The sequence below is a fragment of the Gossypium hirsutum genome, chromosome A06 (assembly GCF_007990345.1).
Source record: "Gossypium hirsutum isolate 1008001.06 chromosome A06, Gossypium_hirsutum_v2.1, whole genome shotgun sequence".
Classification (NCBI taxonomy): Eukaryota; Viridiplantae; Streptophyta; class Magnoliopsida; order Malvales; family Malvaceae; genus Gossypium; species Gossypium hirsutum.
The window spans coordinates 24132983-24144589 of NC_053429.1; the positions used below are offsets into that span (position 1 = coordinate 24132983).

Below are 11607 nucleotides of genomic sequence, written 5' to 3' on the forward strand. Positions count from 1 at the left end.
AAATTATCTGTAATAACATAAACATTGTTTTAATAATTCTAAGTTAAAGAATGAAATTGATTTAATACATTTATGTCATATTGATTAAACTTGTTTTTAAAAATCGTGCATTTGGAATTTTATTTTCTTAGTTAATCACTTATTTAATTTTTAGTTTATATATCACCTTTTTCAAATCAACATATTTTTCCTCCACCAAATTGATTAATTTTACATTTCATAAATATTTGTACATACAATCCCTATAGGTACGATAACTTGACATACTTTTCACTTTATTACTTGATACAATTGTGTACACTTGCACATTTTCATCATTCTAAGTTTTTGGTACCGTTTTCGAGGACTGTTATTTTAGTTTATTATTTGTGAAATTAATTATATTGCAATTTGGTTCAATATTATTTTATTTTATTTTAACAATTTTCGTTATTATTTAGGTGGTAATGGATCTTCTGTAACATGTTCAAGGAGGAGCATTTGCTTATAATGCTCACAATTCAATCATTGTTACTAACGACAGAAGCTGCGCCATTTGACAATATGCTATTCCTTTTTTCAATGAGCTTAATCCGAGTATTGTGAGACTCGAAATTGAGGCACCACAAATTGGACTAAAGCCAGTCACGTTCCAAAAGTTGCAAAATATGGGTCAATTTAGTGGGATACCTATTGAGGATACACATCTTCATGTTTGATTATTCATGGAAATGAGCACTTCATTCAAAATGATCGGATTGATCGAGGACGTCTTGAGACTAAAATTATTCCCATACTCCTTAAGAGATAAAGCACGAGCGTGGTTGAAATCCCTTCCGTTTGGTTCCGTAACTACATGGCAATATTTGGTTGAATGTTTCTTAATGAAATACTTTCCTCCCGCTCTGAATTCCAAACTTCGAAATGAAACCACTTCGTTTCAGAAATTTGACAAATAATCTTTATATGAGGCATGAGAGCGGTTGAAGGAGTTATTACGAAAGTGTCCTTATCATGGTATTCTTTATTGCGTTCAAATAGAGACTTTCTATATTGATCTTAATTTTCATACTAGAATGATGGTGGAAGCCTCAGTAAATGGAACCCTTATATCTAAGTCTTACAACGAGGCTTACAAGATTATTGAAAGAATTGCCAGTAATAACTATCAGTGGCCAACCAATTGAGCAGCCTTAGGAAAATGAGTAGCAAAAGTACATGAACTTGATGTGCTCACCTCTTTGATTGCCCAGGTATCCTCTATGACTTATATGGTTAAGAACATAACTATTAATGGTTTTAATGGTAATATGACAGGTCAGCAGCCGAACCAGTTTGAGAATATTTCTTGTAAACACTGTAGAGGTGGTCATTTCTTTGAAAATTGCCCATCGAATCCAGAGTTAAAATATTACATAGGAAATTAGAATAGGAATGATTAGCAATCGAATTCTTAGAACTCTTCATGGTAGTATCATTCAAATTTTCCATAGCAACTCTTCTATTCCATCTCAACCAAATTATCAGCGGAAATATTCTCAACAAGTCCAACAACCCCTACGAATTGAATCTTCAAGTGATATTGAGAATTTGCTAAAGGCATACATAGCGAACTATGATGCCACTTTAAGAAATTTGGAGAATCAAGTGGGTCAGCTAACTAATGAACTTCAAAATAGACCTAAAGGAGCTTGGCCCAACAATACTAGAAATCCAAGAATTTCAGGTAAAGAACATTACAAAACGGTCACTTTGCGAAGTGAAAGGGCATTACAGCCCAAGGTGGTTGAGGTTGAAGATGAGTCCGCTATAACTCAAGGCAAAGAGGAAGTTCAACCAAGTGTTGAAACTCTTGTTTCATAGAAATCAGATTCGGTGATCCTTGATGAGGTAAACTCAAAACCAGCCAGTTTTGATAATCTAACATCTTTGTCACATGCATAAAAATTGCCACGAAAGAGTTGTCTGGTTAAAGCTATAATTCCACCACTGCCATATCCTCAACGGTTCCAGAAGTGGTAACAGGATACTCAAGTTAATGAAATTTTGGATGACGAGGTGACTTTTAATGACTTCGATGCTACTAAATCCCCAGATGTAGTTGAAGACTACTCTGCTATTTCTGAGATAGAATCACTGGCTTTGACAGAACTGGAACTCAATTTCTAGATGATCTGTTAGAATGTATTCTGCTAGCTGATTCACCAAGTGATGATGAAGACGAGGTACGTTTGGCTTCATTAGAAGCTAATTCGAAGGGATTCAATCATTAGAGTTATCATCTCAGGAGTACACATTGTCACACCCCAAAATTGGGCCTAGGAGTTTTGAGGATAAAATGGGAATTTTAACTCTAGTGTGCTCAGGAATTTCGTAGCATGGTAAATCGAAAATGTTTTCATCTATAGCTTTTAGAAAATCAAATCAATTTTTGAAAATATTGTTGAAAAGACTTTCAATTTCAAAATAAGGACAATTTTGAAATGGGGGGTTAAAGCTAGGAGTACTAAACGGGCAAATAACCTAAAACTTTAAAAATCAACCTATTTTCCCCGTTCACCCACAACAACTCATGTTACAACCCTTTCTTCATCTTTTTGTACCGCCCATTAAAACTCCAAACTTCATTCATTCCTTTTTAATTTTTCAAACTCTAAATCTCTTGATTACCATCAAGTTTTATACACCAAATCCCTTTCAAAATCGAAAGAAAAGCATCAAAAACACATCTCATTCACTATAATTTAACGTGTGGGTTTTCTGGGTTTTTAACCAAAAGCTCATTTTTATTCCATCGAATGTAAGTGTTTGATTCCTTATTATATTTTAATGTTATATAGTCTTTTAAATAGAGGTTTTAGCTGTTAAATCATATGTTTCAAGTAAAAGCCAAAAATTGGGTCGTTAATGGTGGATTTCGATATTTTGAATAAAAAGGTGGTTTTAAAGTGTTTTTCAATTATTTTTGATGTGATTAGATGGTTACTAAACTTACTTTAAATTTTCGTTAAATATTTCTTGAGTTTTAATGAATTTTTATTAAAGTTGCCATAATATGTTGAAAAATTTCGATACCATGAATTGGGTAGTTTTCTGTAGTTTAAAGGTTGAGAATTAGTTTTAGGTGAATGATTAGATGAATGGAATTATTTTTAGGCAAAAATATTTAGTATAGATCGAGATAATTGAGTTTCAAGGTTGTTATGTCAAAAGTTTCAGTTACAAAAGAATCTAGCTTAGGCTTGTGTTTTTGTTTGATTTAGGAAAGGCTTTGGTTGAATGTTGGTTCTGCTTGTTTTGTGATTTACTTTTTGAATATTTAAAATCATTAGGACCTTCTACGAGTTAAGAGAAAGGAAAGGAAAAACTAGTTTGAGCTTTCGGCATCTATGCAAAAACGTGAGCGATGAGTGTTTGGAATCCCTGCTAGTAGACACGATTCATAGTGTTAATTGGGAGGTTAGGAATAGGCTAAACCCCTATCCTAAGTCTCAAGTATTAGCTTTCTATTTCCATTATTTTATTTTGGCAAATTATGTGATTCTGTGAATAATTGTGGATTGATTATTATGATGCAATATTGTATTATGAGATATGTGTGGTGACTATTGTGAATTGAGTTGTGTTGCGTGCATGATATAAATGCCAAATGACAATAATAATGATATGCTAATAATGTAAATATGTAACAGAAATGAGTGGAATTTCAGTAAATACATATATGTTGAATTGTGGAATGTAATATTATTATGACCGATAATATGTAAGAATACTTGTATGTGATATATGATGTAGTGATTTTAATGTACATATATGTGGCCGGATATGTGATGGCTCAATAAGAATTATTGTGACACTTAACGTGCAATTAAATGTGAATTAGATAAGCATGCATTGTGTACAAGTTTGTGTAAATTGAGGAATATGAACAGAGATGATGTGCATTAAATTAGTAATTAAAATTGTGTAATTGTGGATATTTTGGAAATGTGATCTTTGAGGCCATTGAATAGAATTGGCATGCCATAGGATTGTGAGTACTCACCCTTGTGTTTTGTGATTTGGGTATTAAGGCCCCGGGATAGTTTGGAAAGATAAGGGACTGTGAGCCAAGCTTCATTCACCAGGATATGTTGGTGTGTTGGAGAGTGCTAGCTAAATGCTATGATTTTGGGATATGTTCGACTCTACGAGTCATTTTGTGTGTTGGAGATCCGTGTATTAGATTTATGGTGATAGAGCCCACTTTTATGTTTCACAACCTTAAGGGTCAAATTATTATTTAAATGTGATCTTATATATTCTGAAAATACAATGCGAGATGGATGCATAAACATGTGAATAATATGCTAAATGAGTTGATTTAAGTTTCATAAAAAAATTATTATGTCTCATAGTAAATTGCATATATAATTGTGGTTTGGGTTGTTTTCATTTAACTTGTGAATGCATGTGATTATATAAGCTAGACTTGTGAATTATTAAAGTGTGTATACATTGTTTAGTCTTGATGAGTTATTGTTAAATGAATTATATATATAAGCGAGTTGAGTGTAATTGCATGTAAGAGTATATGCTAGTTTTATGATTTAATGAAACAAGAATATGTTATTTTGACTTGGTTAGAATATGGTTGTGAATGTGTTGTAGTATGCTCTTGTTTAACTTTTGATATTGTGTATACTTTGTGGTTACTCCAACATTCACTGAGCTTATTTAAGCTCACCTACTCTCTTCAACCATTGCAAATATTTAGCGTTTACGGTGTGAGCGATATGGGGATACCAAGGGAGTCATCCAAGTTAGGCTTTAGTTTTTGTGTAGGTGATAATATTATTATTCTTTGAACTGTGGGAATAAGGCAATGTGGTAGAATTGTTGGATAAATGTTGCCATTATGTTTTGAATGTTAACAAAACTTATTTGCTCTTAGGATTTATGGACTTGGATCTTGATACATTGATTTCTTGCTCAGACATATCTTTGATGTTTTAAACTGTTATTATAGTCGTTTGATGATTGTTCGATGAGGTAATAGATGCATGTTGAATAATTATTAGTTAGAATGGATTAAACGCCTTAAAATGTTGTGTTTTTGTTGCTTGGAGAAGAGGTATCGACATTTGGGGTTTGAAAATCGATACCTCCTTGATATTTCGAATGTGCAAGAAGTTAATAACTCATTTTGGTATCTATACCATATCACGAGTATCAGTACTCGGGATAATAAAATTGATACCTTTTAAAATATACCGATAATTTCTTGTGTTTTGAATTTTGTAGAGAAACAGAATGTTGATTTGGAACTAATTTTCTAAGCAGTATCGATACCATCTATGAAAAATATCGATACCATTGAACTAGTACCGATACCATTGAACTAGTACAAATACCTATGTAACCTTTTGCTAATTTTTGTTAAATGGTCTTTAAGCATGCTTCTATTTTGTTACAAGCTCATTTAATGTATGTTTAGCATAATTTAATGTCGCCTAGGATATTTTTATCTTGGAATCTCTATAAATGTTCAAATTGGATGATGTTCACATGCTAATGAGACATTATGTAATTTATGAAGTTATGTAGTGTCCTGTTATTCAGGCTTGGCAATCGAGCCTGGCATAGAGTGTTACATGCACAACCAAAAGCATTGATTGAAGAGCCAATTGAATTGGAACTGAAGATTTTTCCTCCTCGCTTGAAATATGATTATTTGGGTCTATCTTTGACTTTACATGTCATTATTTCAGTTGAGTTCAATAGGAATCAAGAAGAGGAGTCGCTTGTGTTTTTCAAAAGGCACAAGAAGGATATCGGATGGATTATTTCAAATATTCGAGTCACAGGTTGGAGGATTTGAATGAACCACAGGAAGTTAAATTAGGCCACCAGGAAAAATCAAATCTAGTTTCCTTTCCCTAGTCAGATGTTGGAAAAATTTTCCAGGAAAGAGTATGATTACTTTCTAGATTAGTATGGTTGGTATAATAGATGCCCTTTAACACCATTTCGGTCATTGAAGATTCTAAATAAGATAAAGAGAGTTCTCTTAACTTTTCTCTATCATTATTTTATATTTTCAGTTATCGTTTATATTAGTTTTCTCTACTGCTATTTTACATTTTTCAATAAAACATTAAATTTAAATCATTAATAAAATTGAACAATTTGCAAAATAAGAAGTGTGGCAATAAATATATATGTTTAGGATTGGAACTGTTTAGGAAATGCTTGGTATTTAAGCAGTCAAACTTTACTCACCTCCTTTTCTTGGGATCCTACCTGGTGTACAGTATCTATTCACTTCTAAATTTTTGTTCCTTTTATATATTGTTTTTAACAATAGGGACATTGTTCATCTTAAGTAGGGGAACCAAAAATTGAAATTGTTTTGTTTTTCAAAATTCATTTTTCCCATCAAATTATGATTAAGTATATTTTGCTCAAAAATTTAAATTTTTGTTGACTATGCTAAACTTTACTATAAATATTATCTCAATAATTGGCTGGATTATGACATAAATGTTAGTCTTAATAAGGTATGTAAATCGTATCATGAAATTTTTAATTCATTAAAAAAAGCTAAGCATGCATGAAAGTTTAAGTCTCTAAAATTGACTTAGTAATTTCTTGAGGCGAAATCCTAGGAGATATGGAATTTTGAAAATGATTTAGGTAAACTTTGTTTGGATTGTTTGAGCTTTTTAAGTCAACCTTAATAAATATTTATCCTTTGAAACTCAACTTTGAGACTATATGGCCTGATTTTATTGGAATCTTGCATACATAACCTTACACACGTCCATGTGGTCCACGTGGGAGTTTTTTTTCTTTGGGAAAATTTAATTAATTAATTATGATAAATTAATTAGTTAAATCTTAAAACCACCCAAATCTAATCCTACTAAACAACAATCAGATTCCTGGAAACTAACCACCTCATCCAGAGTTTGAAATTGACCTAAACTCATCCACTTAAGCGAGTCAAGCAGAAATAACAAAAATTAAATTCCTCATTTGCATGAGGTTTCAAACATAAGACCAAAGGATAATCTAACAACTTACCACTAAACCAGCAGACTCATTTTGTCATAAGTTAAACATAAATAATATTTAAGCCCAACTAATAGAGATAGGCCTAAGAACAAAAATAATTGAATTTCCCAAAAGGAAAGATTTGAACCCATGACCTCAAACACACATCCAAAGCACTTAACCATTGAAGATGATAATTAATTATAGAAAAATTTAACAAATAAAAAATTAGATTTGTTGGGGTGTTACATAAACCTTTCACCAAAAAAAAATCATAACCAAGGTTATGAATTAATTTAATTGCCTATACACATCACAAGTCTCACAAGGTTAGTAAATTCACATATACAAGTAAACACATTTGATATATCAATCATCATTCATCTATTCATTTAACATTTCATATTTTAAAATTTCAAGTTTTCATTTCAAATGTCCCCTTTTTACATATCTATATCTATATAAACAGTTCGTATGAACATTTCAGATAATTATTTCCGTAAAGCTGATTCATATAAACATTCTATATATCTATTTTCATATAACCATTTCATATATTCATTTTTCCACTCAATGAACCCCAATGAAATAACATTGGATACATGGCAATAATACTCACACAAGCTATAATTGTAATTGCTCACACGAGTTGTAACTGTAAATGCTCACACAGGCTGTGAAATGGGCTTGCTCACACGACCTGTGGGTCGGGATGTTATGCTACACGATGCTTCTAACACAAGCTGTGGAGAATCCACAACAAATGTAAGACCTTAACCATTGGTAGGACATCTAAGACCAACACCCGAAACAGTAAATAACCCTAATGGCAAGTCATTTGTATCCTAAGCATTCACGAGGTTCATACGGGCTGTGGTTCACATTCATAACATATAAATGTTTAAGCATTTATTTGTCTCATGAATTCAATTATATAATTTCTCCATTTTCAATCATGACCCTCAATTATAATTTCATTTCAATTTGAACCATTCAAAGCTTTAAGCATACATAATTATATTATACTACACAGACAACAATTAACTCAATTTATATGCTATACGAACTTACCTAAATTGATTCTACAATAAACATGATGTAACAGCCCGATTTAGGGCCTAGTCAGAATAGTGGTCTCGAGACCATAAATTTGAAGTTGGAGAAATTATTTTATTATTATTTTGGAGTCATAGCATGTTTATATTAGTACATGAAAAAATTTGGTGAGTTAATTTTGACGTTTGTGAGCCCGATTGTGAAAAATGACTAAATTGCATGAAGTGTAAAAGTCCTAAATTGATAGCTAAAGGTGGTAAATAGCTAGAGAACCTAAATTGAGGGCCTTTAAAGGGCAATTAGACCACTAGATATAGGGTGGCTGGCCATAGGAAACATGTGTGGTAAAAAAATTCAATTTTTGGTGGGATTAGGTAACCAATTTTGACTAAAATAGAAAATAGAAAAAGGAAATGATATCACTCTATTTCCCATTTCTTCTTAGCTAAAAATATCAGCCATTGTTGGGGTTTTAAGCTTCAAAAATTTTTAGCAACTTGAAGCACTCACAAGTAAGTGATCCTAACGGCTTTTCTAAAATATTTTTGTACTTTTGAGACCCTTGAAGCATGAGTTTTGAAATGAAGGTGCTATATTGAAAAATGATCAAGAGTTTAGGGTTTTTCCATGAAAGAATTTGTGTTTTTTGCTGAGTTTTTATGGAAGAAAAGGAGTCTTGGTTGTCTTATAAACAACTTCTGTGAAATGTGTTAGCATGAAAACACCTAAAGGGACTATTTTGTATAAGTTGCAAAATAAGTGATAAGTGTGAAAAATAGTGGGAATTTTAGGTTGCTATAAGAGTAAAAAGAGTTCAGCTAAGCTTAAGAGGTGAAGAAATTTGATAAAATCAATTTTCGGGCATATGGGTAAAATGGTCATTTTGCCAAAGTCTAGGGGCAAAATGGTCATTTTACCAAAAATGTGAATTTTCGATTTCCCAATTGTAACTAGCGACTAAACGAGTGTATTTTTCTAATATAGATCAAGAATTATCAAATCCGAACCAAGACTGGGGGAAAGCCAAGCAATTCGGCTAAACCATATAGTCGCTACATTTTGAAATCTGAGGTAAGTTATGTGTAAATAATATAACTACATTGCTACTATCCGTATTTAAATTGTCATTGAATAGATATGGCATGGATTGCTTGATTTTGAGATTGAGAATGTGTAATGATCATTGAGATAGTAGAATTCCCGTTGGGACCTTAGGAAGTAAACAAGATATTCATGCCGTATCACTTGGGTCATTTGTGTGAGCTAGTGTAAGACACGTCTGGGACATGCATCAACCACATTATGAGAGCCAGTGTAAGACCATGTCTGGGACTTGGCAACGGCATTGAGATGAGTACTAGTGTAAGACATGTCTGGGACATGCATCAGCCTCGGGACGTAAGCCAGTATAAGACATGTTTGGAACATGCATCGGCTATGAGATGTGTCAGTGTAAGACCATCTCTGGGACATGGCATCGGCATTGAGACGAGTGCTAGTGTATGACATGTCTGGGACATGCATCAGCCTCGGGACGTAAGCTAGTATAAGACATGTCTGGGACATGCATCGGCTACGAGATGTGTCAGTGTAAGACCATGTCTGGGACATGGCATCGGCCTCGAAGATGATAGCCAGTGTAAGACCATGTCTGGGACACGGCATCGACACTTTACCATGGTTGAGGCCTATGGAATATCCGGTAGTGTTCTGAACGGTTCAACGACGAGAGTTATAAATTGAAGTTAATGAGAAAAGTATAACCGTATTGTGAGTATTACAAGTACCTAAGTGATACATATGTGTAAGATGTGAACTCATTGTATATGCTTTGTGATTTGTATGAAGTAAAGAGTAAGTCATGCTTATGCCCACTTTGGTATCATAAGTTGTTGGTAAATTGTGGACTTATTGTTGTATATTTATTTATATACAACTTACTAAGCTGTATGCTTACTCCCTTTCCTTTCCTTTTTCTTTCAGTGTCGCCTAACTAGCTAAGACATGGGCTAAGACACGGCCGTTTCATGGCCGTATGAGGGACACAGGCCATTGACACTGGCTTGTGTCTAGCCATGTGAAAACCCCTGTAGGTGTGGACTAGAATTTAATTCCACACGAGTGTAGGACACGGGTGTGTCCTAGGGTGTTTAGGCTATGTGAGCCACACGGACCATCAGCACGACCATGTCGAAATGGTCACACAAGCGTGTTACCTTTCCATACGGGCGTGTGCCCTATTTTAAAGGAAAATTTCTTAATGTTAGTTTAAGGACCTGGAATGGTTCTAAATAGTTTTCAACGGTCGATTTGGGCTCGTAGGCCTATAATAAGAAGTTTAAAGTAGAAATTAAAAAATTTTTAATTTGGACCAAGTCTCGGTGACTTGAGACTGTTTGTATGCATGAGATAAAGTTAGGTAATGTCTCGTTCTCCGACCCGACGTGGGTTACGGGTATAGGGTGTTACATTTAGTGGTTTAGAGGTATGGTTTAGTCGGTTCTAGGACTAACCTAGTGAGAGTACGAGTCTAGCTATACATGCCATAATTATACATTGATAGTGTGACGAATTTTGATGATTATAAATTATGTTTTTATATAGTAAATAGATCCTGATAGAGCCACGGCAGATGACGTGGAAAGTAATGCACTGGCTCCCATCGAAGGGACCGCGCCGGTTGAGAGTGAGCCCGTGACTATAGGCCAAGGTGGAGGGGCTAGAGAAGCCTACCTCCGGATGATGGATGCTTGGTACACGAAGTTCGTTTGTGCGAACCCAAACACTCCTCCTCCCCCACCTCCCTCGATTCCTCAGTATACCCCAGTAGCTCCGCAAGGCGCAAACATGTTTGGAAGAGAGAAGCCTCCGGTAGACAAGATCCGAAAATAAGGGGCCGAGGAATTTCGGGCTAGCATAGATGATGATCCAGAGAGAGTAGAATTTTGGCTAGAAAATGCCATCAGGGTATTTGATGAATTATCATGCACACCTGAAGAATGCGTGAAGTGTGGTGTCACTTTTACGGGATTCAGCATATCAGTGGTGGAATACTCTCGTTTTCGTGGTACCGAGAGAAAGCTTGGGAAATTTTTCAAGAAGAGTTCCGAGAAAAGTATATTAGCCAGAAGTTCATGGATCAAAAAAGGAATGAACTTTTAGAGTTGAAGCAAGGTAATAAGATTGTGACGGAGTATGAACGCGAGTTCGTGAAACTCAGCAAATATGGGCAGGAATGCATATCCACTGAAGCTACCATGTGTAAGAGGTTTGAGGATGGGCTTAATGAAGACATCCGAGTGTTTGTTGGCATCTTAGAGATAAGAGAATTTGAAGTACTCGTCGAAAGAGCATACAAGGCTGAGGAGCTAGTAAAAGAAAAGAGAAAAGCAACTATTAAGTCTCGGGATACGAAGAAGAGACAGATGGGGAAATCATATCAGTTCTCGTCTAAAAGATCAAAAGAGTTTGCTACTCGATCGAATGTTTCGGTGGGTTTTCAAATAGAAACAAGAACCGATAGTACGCAACTACTAG

General features: G+C 34.3%; 1 non-coding gene across 1 annotated transcript; it reads right to left on the minus strand.

Annotated features, from left to right (window-relative positions):
• Positions 1 to 893: 893 nt before the first annotated feature.
• Positions 894 to 1000, minus strand: LOC121231631 (small nucleolar RNA R71). The gene has a single exon (XR_005929687.1). It is a non-coding gene; the product is annotated as a small nucleolar RNA R71 (small nucleolar RNA).
• Between the last annotated feature and the right edge of the window lie 10607 nt (positions 1001 to 11607).